The sequence below is a fragment of the Pristiophorus japonicus genome, chromosome 28 (assembly GCF_044704955.1).
Source record: "Pristiophorus japonicus isolate sPriJap1 chromosome 28, sPriJap1.hap1, whole genome shotgun sequence".
NCBI lineage: Eukaryota > Metazoa > Chordata > Chondrichthyes > Pristiophoridae > Pristiophorus > Pristiophorus japonicus.
The window spans coordinates 86,971-111,344 of record NC_092004.1 but is presented as its reverse complement, the minus strand read 5'-3'; the positions used below and the strand labels follow the sequence as shown (position 1 = coordinate 111,344).

At 46.6% G+C, this 24,374-nt stretch overlaps 2 non-coding genes across 2 annotated transcripts; both read right to left on the bottom strand.

The window, feature by feature from the left end:
* Window positions 1–4,786: 4,786 nt before the first annotated feature.
* Window positions 4,787–4,859, bottom strand: trnaa-ugc (transfer RNA alanine (anticodon UGC)). Its single transcript has one exon. It is a non-coding gene; the product is annotated as a tRNA-Ala (tRNA).
* Window positions 4,860–14,922: 10,063 nt separating this feature from the next.
* trnan-auu (transfer RNA asparagine (anticodon AUU)) lies at window positions 14,923–14,996 on the bottom strand. Its single transcript has one exon. It is a non-coding gene; the product is annotated as a tRNA-Asn (tRNA).
* Between the last annotated feature and the right edge of the window lie 9,378 nt (window positions 14,997–24,374).

Below are 24,374 nucleotides of genomic sequence, written 5' to 3'. Positions count from 1 at the left end.
ACTGTCCTCAGGACAGGGACCCTCCATTGGCCGCCCCCGACGGTGGAGGGCCCACAGGGAATGTGGCAGGCTCAGAAACCGTGCCTTTCGGGACGGTGAATTGCAAACTGGAGGGGCTATCCCACCCATCGTTTGGGATTCGGACGCACCCCCAGTAACCCAAGCCCTGAGAAGGACCCTCCATATACCACGGCCAAAGATACCGTGGTCACCGGCATCTGAGCCTCAGCGATTCTACCATTGGAGAAGGGCAGCCCGACAGGAAAGGCCGAAGGTCAGAAGTACAGAGGCCGCTCAGCGTAAGGACCCCAAGCCAGCCGCCTCCAGCGGTGAGGGTCTCACAGGAGCAGTAGCATCGAGCTGTCCCAGAGACAAGGGTCTCCAGCTCACCGGCTGCGGGGAAACCCGAGCATCCAGGCGGCTATCAGACCGCACAAGGCATGGGCCTGACAGGGACTAACCAGGCCACCCGGAGACTGGTGGCGGTTGTACATAGCTCTAATTTTTAGTCGAAGGTAGCTGACTGCACCATTTTACATTTTAAGGTTTAGTTTAGAATTGAGGGTAATGTTTCAGTAATGTTCAGGTGATTGTTTTGAGTTTGTCTTGTGTGTCAGCCAGCCTGAGAGCAGTTCTCAAGGGCAGGATCCAGACATTACCGGGTGATGGACAAACCTCAGGAGACCAATTGATGTTGTTTAATTATAATCTATGTTCTTCCTTCTGTAATGTGGTTGTACGTTGGCTCCATTCTGGTGAACATAATGCAATTGAAATGAAATGTAACTGTGCTGAAATGCAATTGTAGGGATGGAACCCCCTCCAAGCTGGGAGGGTGTAAACGTAAAAAGTTTGTACCTGTAAAGGGTAAAGTGTGTATCTGTGGTGATGTTGCATAAGTTTAATGCATATTTTGGTATTAGTTTAGTTAATTTACAGGGAAGGTTATTTCTTGAGAGCCAGGAACTTTGCTCACCTGTAAGATGATACCATAAATGACATTGTATCACAGGGGGGGAATGTAGAATTTACCAATATCTCGCAAAGATGCCTGGTACCTTTCCCCTGCAGAGGAGAAGAATTCCTTTCTGGGCTTTTAAAATGAGTTTAAAGGGGCAGACGACGCCTGCAGGGGATAAAAGGGAATGCATTCATCGAGACCCCCCCCCCCCCCCCCAGTGTTTGGACTCATAGGAAAGAGAATTCAAAATGGACCTAAATTTCAGAAGCCTGAGATCCCCGAAACATCTATGGGAAGGAGCAGATCAATTTTAAGATTCTACAACATTTTGGCTGCAAAAAAGACTTACCGAGTACAGTAGGTGGGGCTAAACTCTGTGAAGCAAATTCATGTATTAAGGATCCCAGACTGTCTGGGGGGAACTATTCACCCCATAAGAGATAATCGAATTACCCAATCAAGCACAATGGAAATCATGGTCAGGAAACTGGACAATCCTCAAACAATGCAAAACCAGTGATAGCACATTCTTACACCCTAATCGAGTTACTGCCGACAAAGGAGACATTTGAAAATCAATGGACAGAACAGTTTAAACAGAGCCCAAGAGATTTGATGGGAGATAACAAAGTCTTTTTTGGGGGATATATCTATCCCCCAGTTTTACAAGGAAAAACTAACAGAACTCAGACTGGAACTCGCACTGACTCGAACAAGGACATAGACTGGAACACAGACACAGACACAAGCAGCCTGCTTCCTCTCCAGTGAAGAAATGGAACAGTGAAGGAAACTATCAGAATTCATCAAGAACTGACCGAGCACGAGGCCCACGAAACGGAAGGTTGTCAGCAACCAAATTGACAATCATTCTACAATCTACTTCTGAACTACCCAACGGGAGAGAAATTACCAAAAGGGACTAACTAAAACTATTCCTAACCAAAGAAAGTGGGTACTTACCCCATACATCCAAAACGCAACTTAGCGTATCAACGGACGCACCCCAACCGAAAACTACGCAGTCCGAAGTCCTCTCCTCTGTCCGGGGTACGGCTAGCCGAGAAGGCCAAGTGCAGCGAACCCCGAAACCACGAATCACCGGCAACTGTCTAAAGGGATTGGTGAGCATAGCCCCTGAACCCTCAGAGCTATAACTTAGTTAGTTAGGGGAATTGGGAGGTGGGAGGCTGGGATAACTTATGTAAATGTATCTGCATTCTCCTCTTTACCCCATTTAGAGTTTAAGCTGTATTCTTTTCCCCACAGGCTGTAATTTGACAATTTATTCAATGTGTTGTACCCCTCAGTGTGTATTGGTCTGTGTGTGTTATTAAAGGTGTGCCTTTTACTTCTTTTTAAACATAATAAAGTCATACCTGCTTCCTACCTTGAAACCGGTTGTCTGTCCAAGTCTTTTACAGTCTCTTCATAATTCCAGTGTCTAGAACCAAGGTTGTGGGAGCGATTCGGAACCACTCATATAAGATCAGAAGGGCAAGCTGACCCCCTGAAAACCACCGATTACACTGCCGGCCACAATTCCTTCATAACCGATCTTATTCCTCTCACTACTTCTTTACCCATGGATTCCTCGTGAGGTTGTGGTGACCTGAAATTTCTAAAATCTTAATTTAAAACTAGAACTCTTAAACATTCTTAAACTCATATCGTGTTATTATATACATCTGCCACCCGTCTCCGACTGGCCAAGTTAATCCCTGTTCTTCTCCTTCCCTTATTCAGTCTCTGGTTTGCCTGTGTGGCCGGCGGTAAGGCGGTCTTTACCGCAGGACCCAGAGTGTTCTGACTGGAGGTGTGCCTGAGTCCCACATTATCGGGGGAATGGCCCCTCTGGGGCAACAACACACTTCCCCTTTAGGTGTGGCTGCTGAGTTCATTTCATTAACTGAGGGTTCTGCATAGCCGGGGGCTGTAGGCTGGGGACTCTCAGTTAGTGGCTGGTCCACCACGACCTCTCCCGTGAGTCCCTCACCGCCGAAGGCTGCCGGCTGGGGATCCCTGTCCGGAGACTGATCCCTGATCTTGGGTATTCTCTAACGGATGGCCAACCTCCCGGGGCTGACCCACTGAAACTGGGGCACTGGTGACCACGGTGTCTCCGGGAAGCGAGCCGGGACAGCTTTGTCAGGAATCTGTTTGAACACCTTAAACAGATTCACTGGCAGGCTGCAAACAACATGGGGAATGAACTCAGCACTTTAGATTGAGTGTTGAGGACAGAACTCGCCCCTGAGCATGTATGAGGAAAAAGCTCCAGAAAATATTCTCGGCCAGGGAGCTTTCGCTTGTGAGGTGAACGTGTTAATCGTGACACTGCGGAAACATCTCCACTTTCAGCACCAGGTCAGACAGAAATGTGAAGCGAGCAGGTGGACTGCAGAATCCCACTTTTAAGGAGTTGGTCATGGTGTCAAACAAAGAGTTTCAATAAATGATTAAAAATAAGAAATGTCAAAGTCAAACATGCATCTCCAGAGGAGACTGCGATCTGAACACAGCACCTTAAACCACTCCGCCACCCTGAGTATTCAGTTCTGGATGTGGCCACCTGCAGATTGATTTTGAACTTGTGTGTCCTGTCACATGAAATAAATGAGGACAGCAGGCGTATCTCTGCCTGACACCGGGGAAACAGTGAGACAGATCTTGGAGCAAGGGTCTGGTTATTGCCAAACAGCAAAGAAAATATTTTCTGGAAGAACAATGTTGAAAATAATTGCACCCCCAACATGATTAGAACACACAACCTTTCGATTTGGAGTCAGGCGCGCAACCATTGCGTCACAAGGTCCACACATGAAGTCTCAGATGTTCGGCGATATGAAGGTTTCACAATACAAGGGCCTTTAAAATCCCCGCCCATTCCCACCAGGTGTCAGAAGCAGCGCTCACCTGCCAGTCACCGTATGTTATTTTTCTGAAACTTTTGTGTTGCTTTCACGGGAAAGCATCATTAATTAACCCCTCACCTTCTTTTGCACAATGAAAGAAATGCTGACTGAGGGACAGTCGATACTTCGATCATTTGTCCTGTGCTTTGGGGAGCGGGCAGGGAAGTGGACCTGAGTCCATGATCGGATCGGCCATGATCGTATTAAATGTCGGAGCAGGCTCGAGGGGCGTATGGCCGACTCCTGCTCCTATTTCTTATTTTCTTATGTTCTTATGCATGTTGACCCATTTTGCTCACTGTATTTTAGGAGTCTGGTTCAAAATCTTCATAGCTGATGACACCAGGAACCTGGAGAAACTTTTGTCAAATTTAACAGCACCGGTTATTCCTACCATGCACAGAAAATAGAATCAGTTGTAAAGATAAAATCCCATGGTGCTCATTTTCAGATTCAACGCAGTAGGATTTCAAATAAAGTAAAAGAATTTTACAGTGAAAAGATTTAGAAGTGTTACTTGTATTTGTGTCTTTAGTTAAACTTTGTGACGTCTGATTCCCGTTCATGCCACTGCTGAATAAGAAAGGAGGGTTTGACGTTGACCAGACTGCACTGTCCCTGATATTTGTGAGCTCATCCTTTATATTCAGTGGTTTCTCGCCCTTTGATGGGCTGCAGTGTAGCGGATATCACGTTGGCCTCACACACGAAAGGTCCCCGGTGGATCCGTTTTCTCTCACTGAAAGTTATCTATTATTGAAGTGAAATAAAGAGCAATTAAGGAATAAGGGAGCCCTTTTGCCAGGAGAATAAATAGCAAATAAAAACAGCAAATACTGGAAATCAGGCAGCATTTGCCAGGAGACAAAACTCGCCTCCGATTGTTCCCCTTTGGCTAGTTTAAACATAATGTTTCTGCCTGGGATCGAACCAGTGACCTTTTGCGTGCAAAGCAAACATGATAACCACTACACTACAGAAACCTCTGGCACAACAGCCCCCACAGAGGGTAGCTGACCAGTGAGCTCCCTCTGCGCTGATCGGTAATGAGGAGGCTCACCTGAAACAACTTCTGTCCCACACTGAAAGTTCTCAATCCTTCTCCTCCGCTGCCCTTTACAGAAATGTCACGGATCACCCAGCCACCGTGTTCACATCCACGTCCTCATAGTGGGGCCACAGAGGCTCCAACCGTCTCCCCGCGATCAGCGAACTCACCCAGTTTACTAAATTAAACCCGCAACATGTGCCCGGCAAAGGGCAGGAGAAGCCAGATAGTCTGCAAGCTCGGTCTCTCACAGAACGTATTGGTATTCATGGTTCTTACAGCAATTATTAATCGTCTCACAGACCTCAATTATTTTTATGCGATGAATTGATCGAGTATCGTTTCCAGGTTAGTGCGCCGGATCTTAACTTCATGTAAGAAGACACAAAAGTTCAAAATTTAAATGAACTTACAGTCTGGATGGCCGAGCCGTCGAAGGTGCTGCGTTCAGTTTGCAGTCTGCTCTGAAAGCGCGGTTTCAAATCCCTTTTCTTATTTTTAGTCATTGAGCAAAACTCATTTGCTTGGCACCACGGCCAGCTCCTTAAAAGTGGGATTCAGCAGTTCACCTGCTCGCTTAACATTTCCGTCTGACCGGGTGCTGAAAGTGGAGACGTTTCCGCAGTGTAGTGGTTAACACGTTCGCCTCACAGGCGAAAGCTCACCGGGTGTGAATATTTTCTGGAGCTTTCTCCTCATGCATGCTCAGGGCGAGATTGTTCTCCTGTGAAAGGTCATATGATCATAAACATGAAAGGATTAGGAGCCGGAGTCGGCCATTCGGCCCCTCGAGCCTGGTCCACCATTCAAGAAGATCCTGGCAGTTCTTCGACATCAAGTTTAAACATCTGGGGCGGAGCCAACAGGTGCCTGGCTGCAATCAGTGACAAAAACGTTAGCTTTAGCAGAAGCACAGCGAGCTCAGTTGATAGAGCGTGAGATTTTTAATCTCAGGTTCTCGGGTTCGAACACCAAGTTTGTTGATTACTTTTTAATTACATTTTATGTTGCTTTCACGGGAATACATCGTTAATTAACCAATGATCTTCATTTGCACAAATAAAGAAATTCTAACTGAAGGAGAGTCCATAATTGGATAATTTATCTATGCACTGCAAGTTAACTCTTAAACCATAAACCATTTTACACAGTGCTTTCGGGGTCTGGTTCAAAATGTTCATTGCTGGTAACATCAACAGGAGACTGGGGCAACAGTGAGACTGACTTTAGAGCAAGGGTCTGGTTATTGTGAAACACCAAAGAAAATATACATTCTGGAAGAATAACATCGAAAGGAAATGTGACCCGACACCCAGAAAGAAGTGTTAAGACAGAAGATGAAATGCTGCATCCCTTTCTGCAAAAAATTCCTTTCACAAACATTTCTCTGACCGAAGCTGCACAAAACAAAAATGTTCGTTTCAAAGTCATTAAACTCCCGAATTTCCGCTTCACCAGAATATCCTGAATCAGATGCCTCTAGTTTTGCCGACTCAATCCATGTCCCTTTGCAATGTTCTGCTTCCACCCACACTATGAAATGTGCCGCTAACTTATAGAATCATGGAATGGTTACAGCACGGAAGGCCATTCGGCCCGTCGAGCCCGTGCCGACTCTCAGCGAGTCCCACTCCCCCACCCTTTCCCTGTAGCCCTGCAATTGTTTTTCCTTCAGACACTGATCCAATTCCCGTTTGAAAGATAAGATTGAGTCTGCCTCCACCACCCTTTCAAGCCGTGCATTCCAGATCCTAACCACTCGCTGCTAAATGGTCATCTCCTGTTCCTATGTGTAAAGTCTGGGAAACACGAGATCAATTCCTGCCACACTCACAGACTTCTTAAATATAGCACCGTCTTTCTATTCTCATAAAACCAGCTCCTGAAGTGTAGGCCAGTTGTGTAGGTGAAAGCTCTGGTGATGTTCCTAACATCACTTCAATTGCAGTGTTTCCGTAGTGTAGTGGTTGTCACATTTTCTTCACTCGCGAATGATCTTTGGTTCGAAACTGGGCGGAAACATTTTGAAAACTCGTTTAATTAAATATTAGAAAAAATGGATTTATTCATATTAGTGTTTCAATATTAGCAAAGCACAATGTCCCACAGCCTTGTTAAATTTTCTGATATCTATGTTCAGTTCTGTATGCACTCAAACTCGACACTTGAACTGAATGCTCATAAAAGTATTGGAGTGGGAACTCACTGGATAACAGCACAGCTGGCAATGTTTGCGGAATATATTCATGACACCAAAGCACACAATGACAACCTGGAACTGTGCGGCACAGTATCCTCGGGGAAAACAGTTGAAGTCCTTGAGGGGGCTTAAACCACCAACTTTTCGGTTAACAACCGAACACGCTAACCCATTGCGCCACAGAGACTGACGTAAGAGTATACTGCAAGACATCCCAAACCAGGGTGTCCATCAGTTAAAGCTTCAGATTGCTCTGACCAGTTGGAACTTGTCCACTCTCAGTTGCACTTTTCCCAAATAAAGGGTGGGACATTCATTGTGGATGTGTAGAAGCAGTCTGATCCCGCACACTGCAGACATGTCACCGCCAACCAGCTCTCCCACAACCGGTGTGATCTACCTTCCAGCCTTCCGGTGCCTTGTCTGTGACAAAGTATTCTGATTGTCCCGAAGCCAGTATTAGGTTTTAATTCATTTTCAGCTCCTGACTGCGGATATTCCTGTGATTAAACAGGAACTAAATGCTTGCAGGGACAGTTGGATTCACCATTTCTTTGCTTGGTGAAATTTCAAAGATTGAAAGTGACGCACATCAACCCCAAACCTCGTCACCGACTCGCTAACCGCTACACGCTGCTCCCGTGAGATGGAAGCCCAGTTGCTGTTTCAAGCTTGAATACAGGTACAAGCAGAACTCATTCATAGAAAGTCCAAGTGCCTGAGGCACCTGATTATTTGCACCAAACTCCTTTGTAAAGTGTTGAGGTTCGTGTGGGGTGTTTTGGGCACATCTTTCCCCACACTACATCACTTCAAACATAACTCAACGGCTGTAAAGAGCTTTGGGGCATCATGAGTTCCTGAAAGGCACTGGAAAAATGCAACTCCTCCTTTGCAAAATTTCTGTGTAATTTCAAAACTCGCCGGCAAAATAATGGACTCGTCCAAAATTGGAAACCAGGACTTATCGCAAATTTCATTTAACTTCGACGAAGCAAAAGTCACGCTTTTAGATCAAGGAACCAACTGCTTGACAATCATAAAGGTCATGTTTTGCCATTATAAAAGCAAGTTTTTGTGTGTGGCTACTCTTGATTAGAGAAGCACGTGAGACCGAATCAGTGACTTTGCTTTTTCGACCTGTCTTCTGAAGCGCCGCACGGTCCCACTCCGACAGTCAATGAGCTGTTGGGACGTAAGTGTATCCAGGCTGTGGGTGGCCACCCCGAGCGCAGCAGAGGGGTTTCTGCATTAGTTCTGTGTGGGGACAGTATTCCCCTTCTCTCTTCCTTTTGTCTGTATCCCTGTGCTTTTATTTCTCTATTTATTCCCCCTGTCTCAGTTTCTAGTGTTTAAAAGATGAAATGGGTGTCACTGTGGAACAATTTCGCTCACTCAAAGTTAGATTCACGACCGTTGTGCCATGAGGTCTAGACAGCTTGCCGTTGATATTCAGGTTCATATATAAATATATATTTTTATATTGATACAAATTATCGAAGCTGTTCCCTGGTCGAGTGGTTAAGAGCCCGAGCATTAACCCTTTCCATTCTCAATCAGTTCATCGCAGAAACATAATTGAGGTGTGTGAGAGGATTAATGATTGCTGTAATCGCCGTTAATAACCTCACTACTATCTGTTACAGAATGAGCTTACACACTCTCCCGCTTATCCTGCCCTTTGCCGGACACATGTCCCGGGTTTAATTTTACAAACTGGGCGAGTTCACTGATCGCTGGGAGACGGTAGGAGCCTCTGTGGCCCCACTGTGAGGATGTGGAAGTGAACACGGTGACTGGGTGATCCGTGACATTTCTGTAAAGGGCAGCGGAGGAGAAGGATTGAGATCTTTTAGTGTGGGACAGAAGTTGTTTAAGGTGAGCCAACACATTCCTGATCCTTCTCTCTTCTTAGATAATCCCCGGAGTCGAGGATGACTTGCTTCCACATTAAAAATCAGTGGTGATCAGCACAGAGGGAGCTCACTGGTCAGCTCCCCTCTGTTGTGCTAGGTGTGCCAGAGGTTTCCCTAGTGTAGCGGTTATCACGTTCGCTTTGCACGTGAAAAGTTGCCGGTTTGATGCCGGGCGGGAACATTATGTTGAAATTTCCGATAGGGGAACAAACGGAAGAGAGTCTCGTCTCCTGGCAAATGCTAACTGACCTGCTGAGATTTCCAGCATTTGATGTTTTTATTTGCTATTTATTCTTCCTAGCAAAAGGGCTCCCTTATTCCTTAATTGCTCTTTATTTCACCAATAAATAGATAACTTTTAGCGAGAGAAAATGGATCCACCGGGGAACTTTCGCGTGTAGGAATAACCGGTGCTAATAAATTTGACAAAAGTTGCCCCAGATTCCTGGTGTCGCCAGCGATGAGGATTTGGAACCAGACTCCTAAAACACAGTGTGTAAACTGGGATCTGGTTTAACAGTTAACATGCAAAGCACAGAACAAAGGATTGAAGTATCGACTGTCCCTCAGTCAGCATTTCTTTCATTGTACAAAAGAAGATGACGGGTTAATTAATGATGCTTTCCCGTGAAAACAACACAAAAGTTAAACAAAAATCATACGGTGACTGGCAGGTGAGCGCTTCTTCTGATACACGTGGGAATGGGCAGGGATTTTAAAGCCCCTTGTATTGCGGAATCTTCATATAGACGAACATCTCAAGCTCCCTGTGTAGCCGTTGTGGTGCAACGGCAGCGTGTCTGACTCCAGATCAGAAGGTTGCGTGTTCAAATCACGTCGAGGTTACTGCTGTTTTGGGTAATCCCGGAATTAATATTTTCTTTGCTGTTTGGCAATAACCAGACCCTTGCTCCAAGGTCTGTCTCACTGTTTCCCCGGTGTCAGTCAGAGAACCACCTGTTGCCCTCATTTATTTCTTGTGACAAGACACAAAAGTTCAAAATCAACCTGCAGGTGGCCAGAAACAGCACTGGATAGTCAGGACAGCCGAGTCTAAGCTGTTTTGTTCAGTCTGCTCTGAAAGTGTGGGTTTGAATCCCACTTCTAGCACCTTTTATTTTTAGTCATTAAGCAAAACTCATTTGCTTGGCACAACGATCAGCTCCTAAAAAGTGGGATTCTGCAGTTCACCTGCTCGCTCAGCATCTCCGTCTGACCTGGTGCTGAAGGTGGAGATGTTTCCGCAGTGTGGCCGTTCACACGTTCGCCTTACTGTCATGTATCTCACACTACTCTGCAGTTCTAAGTCGTTTTGAACAGCTCTTTCAGCCAGGTGTGGGTACCTTCAAAGGGGCTAAAGTTAAAATCTACATCACACAGGATGCCAGACCGGTCCATCACAAGGCTAGAGCTGTGCCTTATGTGATGAGGGAAAAGGTTGACCACGAACTGGACCGGCTTCTGCGGGAAGGCATTATCTCATCCGTGGAATTTAGCGACTGGTCAAGTCCCATCATCCCCGTCATGAAGCCTGATGGATCCGTACAAATCTGTGGGGATTACAAATCTACCATAAACAGAGTCTCCCGACAGGACCAATACCCGCTGCCCAGAGCAGAGGACATATTTGCCACGTTGGCTGGAGGAAAACTTTTCTCGAAACTATATCTTACATCTACATATGTGACGCAAGAACTGACAGAAGAGTCTCAGCTACTCACAACCATCAACACACATCGAGGCATTTTTATGTACAATCGATGCCCATTCGGCATCAGGTCGGCAGCTGCTATATTCCAGCGCAACATGGAGAGTCTGCTCAAGTCCACCCTGGGGACGGTTGTGTTTCAAGATGACATACTCATCACAGGCAGGGACACCGACTCCCATCTCCGCAATTTGCAGGAAGTACTAAGTCGATTGGATCGAGTAGGCATTAGAGTTAAGAAATCCAAGTGTCTGTTTCTCGCGCCTGAGGTTGAATTTTTGGGCAGAAGGATTGCCGCTGATGGAATCTGCCCAACAGAATCAAAAACCGAAGCAATTCGTCTGGCAGCCAGGCCCTGGAATATCTCGGAACTGCCCGCCTTTATCGGGCTATTCAATTACTTTGGGAACTTTATGCAGAACTTGAGCACGCTGCTGGAGCCTCTCCACATGCTACTCAGAAAGGGGTGCGATTGGTTTTGGGGGGACGCCCAAGAACGCGCCTTCAATAAAGAACTCAATCTTCTATGTTCCAACAGTGTTTTAGCCTTTTTTGACCCAGGTAAAAAGTTAGTTCTTACATGTGATGAGTCAGTGTACAGGGTCGGGTGCGTTTTACAGCATGTCAATGATGCGGGTAAATTACAACCCATTGCTTATGCCTCCAGGTCACTTTCGCGGGCGGCGTGCGGGTACGGTATGGTTGAGAAGGAGGCGCTCACGTGCGTGTACGATGTCAAAAAGATGCACCAATACCATTTCGTGGCCAAGTTCGGGTTAGAAACCAACCACAAACCCCTCACGTCCCTGCTATCTGAGTGCAAGGCAATAAATGCCAAAGCCTCGGCGCGCATTCAGCAGTGGGCACTCATGCTGGTGTCTTACGACTACACAATAAGGCACAGACCAGGCACAGACAACTCTGCCGATGCGCTTAGTAGGCTACCCCTGGCGACCACGGAAGGTTTGGACGAACAGGACTGTGAGATGGTCATGGCAATCAATTCCTTTGAATCCACAGGTTCGCCCATGATGTCTCACCAAATCATAGCCTGGACGACCAGCGACCCCACGTGATCCTGAATCAAAAGATGCGTTTTAACTGGTGACTGGGCAGAGACCCGCGATGCCTGCCCTGGGGAGATCAAACCTTTCCATAGGCACATGCATGAACTATCACTACAGGCAGACTGCCTGATGTGGGGCAGCCGAGTAGTTATGCCCTTGCGAGGCTGAGAGGCGTTTGTCCGGGAGCTCCACCACGAGCACCCGGGGATCGTCCTAATGAAGACCATAGCCAGATCCCAAGTCTGGTGGCCTGGCATTGACGCGGACTTGGAGCTCTGCATCCGTCGGTGCACCATTTGTGCCCAACTCAGTAATGCCCCCAGGGAGGCCCCCCTAAGCCACTGGCCCTGGCTCACAAAAACCGTGGTCGCAGGTGCATGTAGACTATGCGGGCCCATTCATGGGCAAAATATTCCGTGTAGTCGTTGATGCATTTTCAAAATGGATCGAGTTCACCATTTTAAACTCGAGCACCACCACCACCACTGTGGAGAGCCTGAGAACCATGTTTGCAATGCACGGAATTCCTGACATATTGGTCAGTGATAATGGTCCGTGCTTCACTAGCACAGAATTTCAAGATTTTATAGTTGACCACGGCATAAATCACGTTAAGATGGCACCGTTCAAGCCGGCCTCCAATGACCAGGCGGAGCAAGCAGTGCAGATCATTAAACAAGGCATGCTCAGAATCCAAGGTCCCACGCTGCAGAGCCGCCTGTCGTGACTGCTGCTGGCATACAGATCTCGTCCACATTCGTTGACTGGGGTTCCCCCCGTGCAACTATTGATGAAATGAACCTTAAAGACCAGGCTCTCGTTAATCCTCCCAGACATGCATGAAATTGTTGAGGCTAATCGTCGGAAGCTAACTGAGTACCATGACCGAAATTTGAGGGGGAGGTGGAATGATATAGGGGAAAAAGTGTTTGTGCTAAACTATGGCAGGTGTCCCAAATGACGTGCAGGGACAGTAACAGGCAAGGAAGGAAACAGGCGACTGGTTGTCCAAATGGACAAACGCCAAACCTGCCGGAGGCATGTAGACCAAGTAAAAAGTAGATTCACCAACAAAACTGCAGGACGAGAGGCAGACTACAGTATGGAACTCACACCACACCTGGTGGACAGACAGAGGGAACAACCTGAGGAAAGGGCAGTCTCAACAGACAGCCCAGGCGAGATACCAGCAATCACACTGAAAGAAAAACAGGCACCAAGGCAAACAACTGAACCACAACTAAGACACTCCACGCGAGAGCGTAGACCACCTGAGAGTCTGAATCTATAAAGACAATAAGACCTTGGGGGAGTTTGATGTCATGTATCTCACACTACTGTATATAACTGTATCTTACCATGCTATACATGACTGTAACTAGATATGACCTGTAACCACAAGCATACGTTACCACCAGGGGTGCACTTGCAGGAGACACTGCATACCTGATCCACACAGGTATATAAAGGCAGGTCTCAGGCAAGTGTGGCACATGAGAGCTGTGAAATAAAGGTGCAGGTCCAGAGTGACCTTGACTTCAGCATGTGCCTCGTCTGAGTCTGTACTGCAGGGTCAGGACTTTACACTTACAAGCGAAAGCTCACCGGGTGGGAATATTTTCTGGAGCTTTCTCCTCATGCATGCTCAGGGGCGAGTTTGTTCTTCTGTGAAAGTTTATAAGATCATAAACATGTCAGGATTCGGAGCCGGAGAAAGTCTTTCGGCCCCTCGAGCCTGGTCCACCATTCAAGAGGATTCTGTCAGTTCCTCGACAGCAAGTTTAAACATCTGGGGCGGAGCCAACAGGCGCCTGGCTGCAATCAGCGACAAAAAGGTGCATTTGGCAGAAGCCCGGCTAGGTCAATCGGTCGAGCATGAGAATCTTAATCTTGGATTCAGGGGTGTGAGGCCCACGTTAATTGTTAAAACATGTCCCATTTTACACACTGTGCTTTAGGGATCTGATTCAAAATGTTCATTGCTGGTAACATCAACATGAGACTGGGGAAACAGTGCGACTGACTTTAGCGCAAGGGTCTGGTTATTGTGAAACAGCAAATGAAATATCAATTCTGGAAGAATGACATCGAAAAGAAATGTGACCCCGACACCCAGAAAGAAGTGTTAAGGCAGAAGATTAAATGCTGCATTCCTCTGTGCAAAAAATTCCTTTCACAAACATTTCTCTGACCAAAACAGCACAAAACAAAAATGTTCCTTTCAAAGTCATTAAACTCCTGAATTTCCACGCCCCCCGAATCTCCTGAATCAGATGCATCTTGTTTTGCCGACTCAATCCATGTCCCTTTGCCATGTTCTGCTTCCACCCACACTATGAAATGTGCCACTAACTTATAGAATCATGGAATGGTTACAGCACGGAAGGCCATTCGGCCCGTCGAGCCCGTGTCGACTGTCAGCGAGTCCCACTCCCCCGCTCTTTCCCCTGAGGCCTGCAATTGTTTTTCCTTCAGACACTTATCCAACTCCCGTTTGAAAGATAAGATTGAGTCTGCCTCCAGTACATTCCAGATCCTAACCACTCGCTGCTAAATAGCCAGCTCCTGTTCCGATGTGTAAAGTCTGGGAAACACTGGATCAATTCCTACCACACTCACAGCCTTCCTAAATATAGCACCGTCATTCTATTCTCGTAAAACCAGCTCCGGAAGTATAGTCCAGCTGTGTAGATTAAAGCTCTGGTTATGTTCCTAACATTACTTCAAATGCAGTGTTTCCGTAGTGTAGTGGTTGTCACATTTGCCTCACACGCGAAATGTTCCTGGTTCAAAATTGGGTTCAAAACATTTTGAAAACTTGCTCAATTAAATATTGGAAAAAATGGATTGATTCATTTTCGTGGTTCAATATTAACAAAACACAATGTCCCACAACCTTGTAAAATTTTCTGATATCACTGTACAGTTCTGTATACACTCAAACTCTACACTTGAACTGAATGCTCATAAAAGTATTGGAGTGTGAACTCACTGGATAACAGCACAGCTGGTAATGTTTGCGGAATATGTTTGTGCAGTCAAAACGCACAATGACAAACTGGAACCGCGCAGCACCGAATCCTCGGGGAAAACACAGTTAAAAACTTCGCCTCTGGGTGGGCTCGAACCACCAACTTTTAGGTTAATAGCCCAACGCGCTAAACCATTGCGTCACAGAGACTGACGCAAGTGCACACTGCACGACATCCAAAACCAGGGTGTCAGTCAGTTAAACCTTCAGATTGCTCCAACCGGGATGGAACTTGTCCACTCTCAGTTGTACTTTTCCCAAATAAAGGGTGGACATTCAGTGTGGATGTATGGAAGCAGTCTGGTCCCGCACACTGCAGACACTTCCATGTCACTGCCAACCAGCTCTCCCACAACCGGTGTGATCTACCTTCTCGCCTTCCGGTGCCTTGTCTGTGACGAAGTATTCTGATTGTCCCGAAGACGGTATTCGGTTTTAATTCCTTTTCTGCTCCCGACTGCAGATATTCCTGTGAATAAACGCAAACAAAGTGCTTACAGGGTCAGTTTGATTGACCGTTTCTTTGCTTGGTGAAATTTCAAAGATTGAAAGCGACGCACATCAACCTCAGAAAATGCTGGAAACACTCAGCAGGTCGGGCAGTATCTGTGGAGGTGGAGAAGTGGGAATAATCGATTGGTTTGTTTGCGGCTTTGATCTGCTGCTGGGAAGTGAGGCAGCGCTGCAGGATGCTTTTTTTCGAGGTGTAAGCAGAGGTTTCCGTCGTGTAACGGTTATCACGTTCGCCACACATGTGAAATATCCTCGGTTTGAGCACGGACAGAAACATTGTTTTGGAGAATATTTTTCTGTGGAAAACATTTTTTAAAAGTAGCCCCAGGTTCCTTGTATCATGAGCGATGGGCATTTTAACTCACTCTCCTAAAATACAGTGTGTGTAAAATCAGATAGGGGATAAAACTTCGTCAATGTTTAAATTTCCTGAACTCATTAAAGTTCAGTTCTTGAAGTTTCCATCAATTCATTTCATAAACATAATTGAAGTGTGTGAGAGAATTAATAATGGGCTTTAATCGTTAAGGACCCCATTACTTTATGTTATAGACCCAGGTTACACACTCTCTTGCTTCTGAAAGAGTTGAGGTCCATGTGGGGGTGATTTGGGCACATCTTTCCCCACATTACAAGTGTGTAAGGACATCAACCACCCAAAGCCCTTTCATTAACCACAGGGGTTCCCGCAATTGTCTGGTCTCAAAGCGGTTTTAGTAATTGTCAATATCGCTTGTCCATTTCCCGGTGTTTCCTGATTCTGTCGGTCTCCCTGGCTCTCTTCAATCTGTGTGTGGCCACCTGCAGATTGGATTTCAATAAATACCTGTGTTTGTGTTTTCAATAACAACAGAAAATGTTTCTTATATATTTCTTATGTTCTCTCCAAATCCTCGATATCCTTCCTAAATTGTGGTGCCCAGAACTGTAAACAGGATCCAACTGAGGCCTACGCAGGGATTTATAAAGCTTTGGTGTAAGATCCTCACCGGTGTAATCTATTTCACGTTATAATGCCAAGGGCCCTGTATTCTTTTTAAATAACCTTATCAACTTGTCTACCCACCTTCAAATATTGCTCTGTGTAAATCTCTCGGTCACTCTGTTTCTGCATCCCCTTTAAAACAACACCATTTAGTTGAAGTTTCCACAGATCACCACCGTGTGTTTCCCAGACCTTACACAGAGGGACATAGGAACATGAGGAGGCCATTTAGCCCCTCGAGCCTGTTCCACCATTCAGTGAGATCATGGCTGATCTGATCTTGGCCTCAGCTCCACTTCCCTACCATCTCCGCCTAACCCTTGACTCCCATATCGTTCAAAAATCTGTCTACCTCCACCTTAAATATATTCAATGACCGAGCCTTCACTGCTCTCAGGGGTAGAAATACAAAGATTCACGCCCCTCTGAGGGAAGAAATTCCTCCTCATCCCCATTTTAAATGGGCAACCCCTTATTCTGAAACTATGTCCCCTCGTTCTAGATTCCCCCACGAGGGGAAACATCCTCTCTGCATCTACCCTGTCTAGCCCCCTCAGAATCTTACACCTTTCAAAGATGTCATCTCTCACTCTGCTAATCTCCAATAGGTAGATCCAACCATTCTTCATAAGACAACCTTATGAACCTTCTGTGAAATGCCCCCAATGTAAGTTTATCCTTCCTGAAATGAGGAGAGCAAAACTGTACGCAGTACTCCAGGTGTGGTTTCAACTCTGCTCTGTACAGTTGTAGCAGGACTTCCGTACTTTTATATTCCATCCCCCTTGAAATAAAGGCCAACATTCCATTTGCCTTCCTAATTTCTTGCTGTATCTGCATGCTAACTTTTTGTGATCAGGAAGGCCAATGGTATCTTGGCCTTTATTGCAAAGGGGATGGAGTATAAAAGCAGGGAAGTCCTGCGACAGCTGTATAACGTATTGGTGAGGCCAATCCTGGAATACTGCATGCAGTTTTGTTTTCCATATTTATGAAAGGCTATACTTGCTTTGGAGGCAGTTCAGAGAAGGTTCACTAGTTTGATTCTGGAGATGAGGGGGTTGACTTATGAGGAAAGGTTGAGTACGTTGGGCCTCTACTCATTGGAATTCAGAAGAATGAGAGGTGATCTTATCGAAACGTGTAAGATTATGAGGGGGCTTGAGAAGGTGGATGCAGAGAGGATGTTTCCACTGATGGGGAGACTAGAAATAGAGGGCATGATCTTAGAATAAGGGGCCACCCATTTAAAACTGAGATGAGGAGAAATTTCTTCTCTCAGAGGGTTGTAAAACTGTGGAATTCCCTGCCTCAGTGAGCTGTGGAAGCTGGGACATTGAATAAATTTAAGAGAGAATTAGACAGCTTTTTAAATGATATGGGGATAAGGGGTTATGGGGAGCGGGCAGTGAAGTGGAGCTGAGTCCATGATCGGATCAGCCATGATCTTATTGAATGGTGGAGCAGGCTCGAGGGGCCGTATGGCCTACTCCTGCTCCTATTTCTTATGTTCTTCTGTAAAAGGACTCCCAGATCCCTCTGCTCGACAGCATTTTGTAATCTCTCCCCACTTAAGTAATTATTAGCTTTTTTTGTTTTACCTACCAAAGTGGATAACCTCATATTTCCCACATTATACTGCAGCTGCCAATTTTTTCCTTACTCACTGACCCTATCTATATCGCTTTGCAGATTGTTTGCGTCCTCCTCACAACTTGCTTTCCCACCATATTTTTGTATCAGCAGCAAATGTGTCTACATTACAAACATGCAGAGCCCAGAACAAATTATTTTGCACCCTGGCGATGTTTTCCCATTGCATTTGAAGGCGTATATCGCAGATTACCCAGAATGAAACCGTACATTTAAGATTTATACTATGAGGGAAAATTGCACCTTATTTTATTAGTTCGAGGTGTTTCATTAATTGATTTGACATGCTGTATTTGTTTGAGGTGCTGTAGAAAAATGGATCCTTACTCATTGCTGACTCTAAGTTAGAACAAATGAGTGTTCGACAGTAAAATGAGCACTGCACTTTAATTGAGAATTACATATCCAGAGTTATAGTAGGCAGCCGCATACCGCAGTGAAGTAGAGCAGACCCGAGAGACTCAGCTAACATTTGGAAAGTAATCACCGAATTAACACAGAAGAGTGCAAAACATTCATCAGAACAATATACGATCAATACAATGTGTCTGATTGTGTTTGAAGGAACACGGCCATTGGAGAGAGGGCATCGTTTCCAATTACATTATATAATAAGTCTGATCAACATTTTCCAGTTTTGGGACGTTTAGCTTCAATTTCGGAATTTTGCATTTAAACATATTCGATGTCATGAGGGACTCAAATCAGCGGCCGTAATGTGTTTGTTCAAACAACTGAAACTAATTTCAACTCTGTTGCATCTTGACTGTCCCAGTGGGGAGCCCACAGGATATAATTGTAAGGCTCCGGGAATATTTCAGAGTTTAATTCAGAGAGATTGCCTAAAGCATGAAGAGGCAGCATCGCTTAACACAGAAAATGCCTGATACGTCCTTACTACACAGTATAAATACACACGAGACTTGAGAGAAGGTCAGTCTGTGACCTTTCCTTTATTCCTTCGCACTCAAGTGATGAAGGTGGGTGGAGCTTCCCCTTTTATACCTGAAGGTCCAGGTTAGGAGTATCTCCCACCTCGTGGTCAGTGTTCTCACGGTGTACAACTTAGGTCAGTTTATACATGGGTTACAATGCTGGTTGAATACATGACATCACCTCCTACCCCAAAGTCTTATTGGGATCACAGGTTGAATCTCTCTGGTGGTTTACGCTCCCTTGTAGAGCGCCTGAGTTGGGGCTCCAGTTGTTGGGCGCTGGTCTGAGTGTCTGCTGTTTGCAGTGCTCAGGCCTGTCCGGACTGCCCACAGTGACTGGGCTCTCCTCCCTTTGGTTCCGGTGTTCGGTTACCTGTGGTGGAGTGAACTCTATATCGTTCTCTTCCTCTGCTTTTTCTATGGGGTTGCTGCACCTCCTTTTTGTTTGATCCACATGTTTGCGGCAGATTTGTCCATTGGTAAGTTTAACTACCAGAAACCTATTTCCCTCTTTGGCAACCACAGTGCCTGCGAGCCATTTGGGCCCTGCAGCGTAGTTGAGGACAAAAACAGGATAATTTACATCAATACATCATGCCCTCGCATTCCTGTCAGGGTAGTAATATTGTGACTGGCGCCTGCTCTCGACAATTTCTTTCATGGTGGGGTGTATAAGGGATAATCGGGTTTTGAGCGTCCTTTTCATTAGTAGCTCTGCGGGTGGAACCCCTGTGAGCGAGTGTAGTCGGGATCTATAGGCCAACAGGAGGCGTGATAAGCAGGTTTGTAGGGAACCCCCTTGGAATCTGAGCATCCCCTGTTTGATTATCTGCACTGCTAGTTCTGCCTGGCTGTTTGAGGCCGGCTTGAACTGTGCAGTTCTAACATGGTTAATTCCATTGCCTGCCATGAAGTCCTGGAATCCAGTGCTTGTGAAGCACGGGCAATTGTCACTGACCAAGATGTCCCCTAGACTGTGGGCGGCGAACATTGCCCGTAGACTTTCTACCGTGGCAGAGGATGTGCTTGAATTTAAAATGTCACACTCGATCCATTTGGAGTAGGCGTCTACTACAACCCAAAACATTTTCCCCATGAAAGGACCTGCGTAGTCCACATGGATGCGTGACCAAGGCTTGGCCAGGTGCTACGGGGGGCTTCCCTGGGCGCATGGCCCAGCTGGGCACATGTGTTGTACCTGCGAACACAAAGTTCCAGATCTGCGTCTATTCCTGGCCACCAAACATGTGACCTGGCAATTGCCTTCATCGTGACAATGCCCGGGTGCCCATTGTGGAGTTCTCTGATGAACACCTCTCTGCCCATCTGGGGCATGACTATGCGGTTTCCCCACAGTAGGCAATCGGCTTGAATCGAGAGTTCATCCCTGCCCGTGTGAAATGGTTTAAATTCCTCAGGGCATGCTCTGTACGTGGCTGCCCAGTCCCCGTTCAGGACACATTTCTTGACTAGAGACAATAGCGGGTCTCTATTTGTCCAGACTGTAATCTGACGGGCTGTTACTGGTGAGCCTTCGCTTCCGAAAGCTTCAACAGCCATGACCATCCCAGCACCATGCTCGGTAGCCCCCTCAGCGGTGGCTAGTGGGAGCCTGCTGAGTGCATCGGCGCAGTTTTCAGTGCCCGGTCTGTGCCGAATTGTGTAGTCATAGGCAGCTAACGTGAGTGCCCACCTCTGTATGCGGGCCGATGCGTTTGCATTTATGGCCTTGTTGTCAGCCAAATGGGACGTTAGGGGTTTGTGATCTGTCTCCAGCTCAAATTTTCTGCCAAACAGGTACTGGTGCATTTTCTTTACCACCTATACACATGCGAGCGCCTCCTTTTCTACCATCCCGTAGCCCCTTTCTGCCTGGGACAGACTTCTGGAGGCATAAGCTACCGGCTGTAACTGACCCTTGGCATTGACATGCTGCAACACACACCCGACACCATAGGACGATGCATCGCAAGTTAACACAAGTTTCTTACATGGGTCATATAGCGTTAACATATTGTTGGAACATAACAAATTGCGTGCTCTATTAAAAGCCCTTTCCTGGCTGTCCCCGCAGACCCATTCACGACCTTTGCATAGGAGCACGTGCAGCGGCTCCAGCAGCGTGCTCAATTTTGGGAAGAAAGTTGCCAAAATAATTCAGGAGCCCCAGGAACGAACGCAGTTCCGTTGTGTTACGGGGTCTGGGTGCTCTCTGGATCGCTTCCGTCTTGGATGCAGTTGGGCTGATCCCGTCTGCTGCTACCCTCATCCCCAGGAATTCTACCTCTGGAGCTAGGAAGGCACACTTCGCAGTTTTCAGGCGCAGACCTACCCGTTCCAGTCTGCGTAGCACCTCCTCCAGGTTGTGGAGGTGTTCTTCAGTATCGTAACCCGTAATGAGGATGTCGTCCTGAAAAACCACCGTCCCTGGAATCGACTTGAGGAGGTTTTCCATATTTCGTTAGAAGAGCGCGGCGACCGAGCGAATCCCAAACGGACATCTGTTGGACTCAAACAACCCCGAGTGTGTAGTGATGGTGGTCAGCTTCTTCGACTCACTCGCCAGCTCCTGGGTCATGTAAGCTGAGGTCAGGTCCAATTTTGAAAAAAGTTTGCCACCGGATAGCGTCGCAAAGAGGTCCTCCGCTCTCGGTAGTGGGTACTGGTCTTGGAGTGACACCCGATTGATGATGGCCTTGTAATCGCCACATATCCTGACTGACCCATCCGCCTTGAGCACCGGCACAATCGGGCTCGCCCAGTCACTGAATTCGACTGGCGAGATGATGCCTTCCCTCAGGAGGCGGTCCAATTCGCCTTCTATCTTTTTCCGCATCACGTACGGCACCACTCTGGCCTTGTGGTGTACTGGTCTGGCGTCCGGGTTTATGTGAATCACTATCTTGGCCCCCATGAAAGTGCCAATGCCGGGTTGAAATAATGAGTCAAATTTGTCCAGGACCTGTGAGCATGATACTCACTCCACAGAGGAAATTGCATTGACATCGCCCCATTTCCAGTTCATGACAGCAAGCCAACTCCTCCCCAGTAGTGCGGGACCGTCCCATGGGACAATCCAGAGTGGCAACCTGTTCTCTGAATCTTTGTGGGTCACGACTACCATGGCGCTGCCTTGCACCGGAAGGATCTCCTTGGTGTAAGTCCGCAGCTGTGCGTCAATCGGCGATAATTTTGGCCTCCTGGCCTTGGATGCCCACAACTTTTTGAACTGTTTGATACCCATCAGGGACTGGCTGGCACTCGTGTCTAACTCCATTGATACTGGGATGCCATTGAGGAGCACTTTCATCAATATTGGTGGCGTCCTGGTGTATGAACTGTATCCGTGCTCCACATGAACTCGCTGAACTTCAGCTTCCAGCGATTTCCCCCAGTGTCCATTTCTGCAATTTCTGCAGGCATTTTGCTCATCTCTGCAAACTCCGGCTGAATGTATGCCTCCACGCCTCCAGCATGAGTTACGGTTTGAAACAAAAGGTCCCTTGCCAGTCGATCGTCCCTGACTGCCCCTGTTATTGTCCTTGAGTGCACCATTAACAGGTGTTGATGGCCCCATTACTGGCCGCATTGTCCCTTGCAATGGCGTGAATCACTGTTTAGCTTGCCATTGTCTCTGTCGAACTCCCCCTCTGGGTTCGACTACATGTTGGGGCATGCCTGACTGCCCTTGTCTGCCTGGAGAACTGTGTTCTGCTTTAACAATGTTGAATCTCTGTCCCAACCATTCCTTAACACAGTACCTCTCGTCTGTTATGCTAGTGGCCATGCTCGCGTGGTTTAAATCCCAATTTCTTGTCGCCATTGATACGTCCTTACTTCACAGTATAAATGCACACAAGGCCTATGCTTGAGAGAAGGTCAGTCTGTGACCTGTCCTTTATTCCATAGCACTCAAGTGATGAAGGTGGGTGGAGCTTCCCCTTTTATACCTGAAGGTCCAGGTTAGGAGTGTCTCCCACCAAGTGGTCAGTGTTCTCACGGTGTACAACTTAGGTCAGTTTATACATGGGTTACAATGCTGGTTGAATACATGACAATGCCTGCGACATTTTCCATCATTGATAAAATATTCTACGTGATCCTTGCAGTCACTGCTCTTCCTGGTCAGTGATTATAGTCATTGACGTTGTGTAACTCTGTGTGTGATCCATATTTGGCCTTGTTCTGTATCTGACAATGTCGTGATGACCATTAAATGATAGGGGCAGTGACAAATTTCAATAAATCGGAAGTCCACATGAGCCAAATTCCCACTGCTCATTTATGCCGTTCCTTTAACAGAAACCGTAACTCTGTACTCTGCAGACACGCAAATGATGAAGTTATTGCTGTTGTTGGAACACTTTGTATACTTTCACCTGCCTTCAGCACTAAAAGCTCTCTAAAGTTTGTTTCTTACTGGGATTCGCTGTCACAATAGAGTTGTGAGAACTGAGAGGCACTGGGCAGACTGCAATATCTGACCAGACTGAATCTGTATTACTGGGACTATCTGTAATTGTACAACTGTATTGAGTGTCGTTCATTGACTGGGGTCGAACATCTGACCATAGTGGCCATGTAATTCCTGGAATTTTTTGAGGATACAACGAGCATGGTGGATAGAGGTGTACCGATGGATGTGGTATATTTAGATTTCCAAAAGGCATTCGATAACGTGCCACACAAAAGGTTACTGCAGAAGATTAAGGTACGCGGAGTCAGAGGAAATGTATTAGCATGGATAGAGAATTGGCTGGCGAACAGAAAGCAGAGAGTCAGGATAAATGGGTCCTTTTCCGGTTGGAAATCAGTGGTTAGTGGTGTGCCACAGGGATCAGTGCTGGGACCACAACTGTTTACAATATAGATAGATGACCTGGAAGAGGGGACAGAGTGTAGTGCAACAAAATTTGCAGATGACACTAAGATTAGTGGGAAAGCGCGTTGTATAGAGGACTCAGAGAGGCTGCAAGGAGATTTGGATAGGTTAAGCGAATAGGCTAAGGTTTGGCAGATGGAATACAATGTCGGAAAGTGTGAGGTCATCCACTTTGGGGAAAAAAAACAGTAAAAGGGAATATTATTTGAATGGGGAGAAATTACAACATACTGTGGTGCACAGGGATCTGGGGGTCCTTGTGCATAAATCCCAAAAGGTTAGTTTGCAGGTGCAGCAGGTAATCAGGAAGGCGAATGGAATGTTGGCCTTCATTGCGAGAGGGATGGAGTACAAAAGCAGGGAGGTCTTGCTGCAACTGTATAAGGTATTAGTAAGGCCGCACCTGGAGTACTGCGTGCAGTTTTGGTCACCTTACTTAAGGAAGGATATACTAGCTTTGGAAGGGGTACAGGGACGATTCACTAGGCTGATTCGAGAAATGAGCGGGTTTCCTTATGATGATTGATTGAGTAGACTGGGTCTTTACTCGTTGGAGTTCA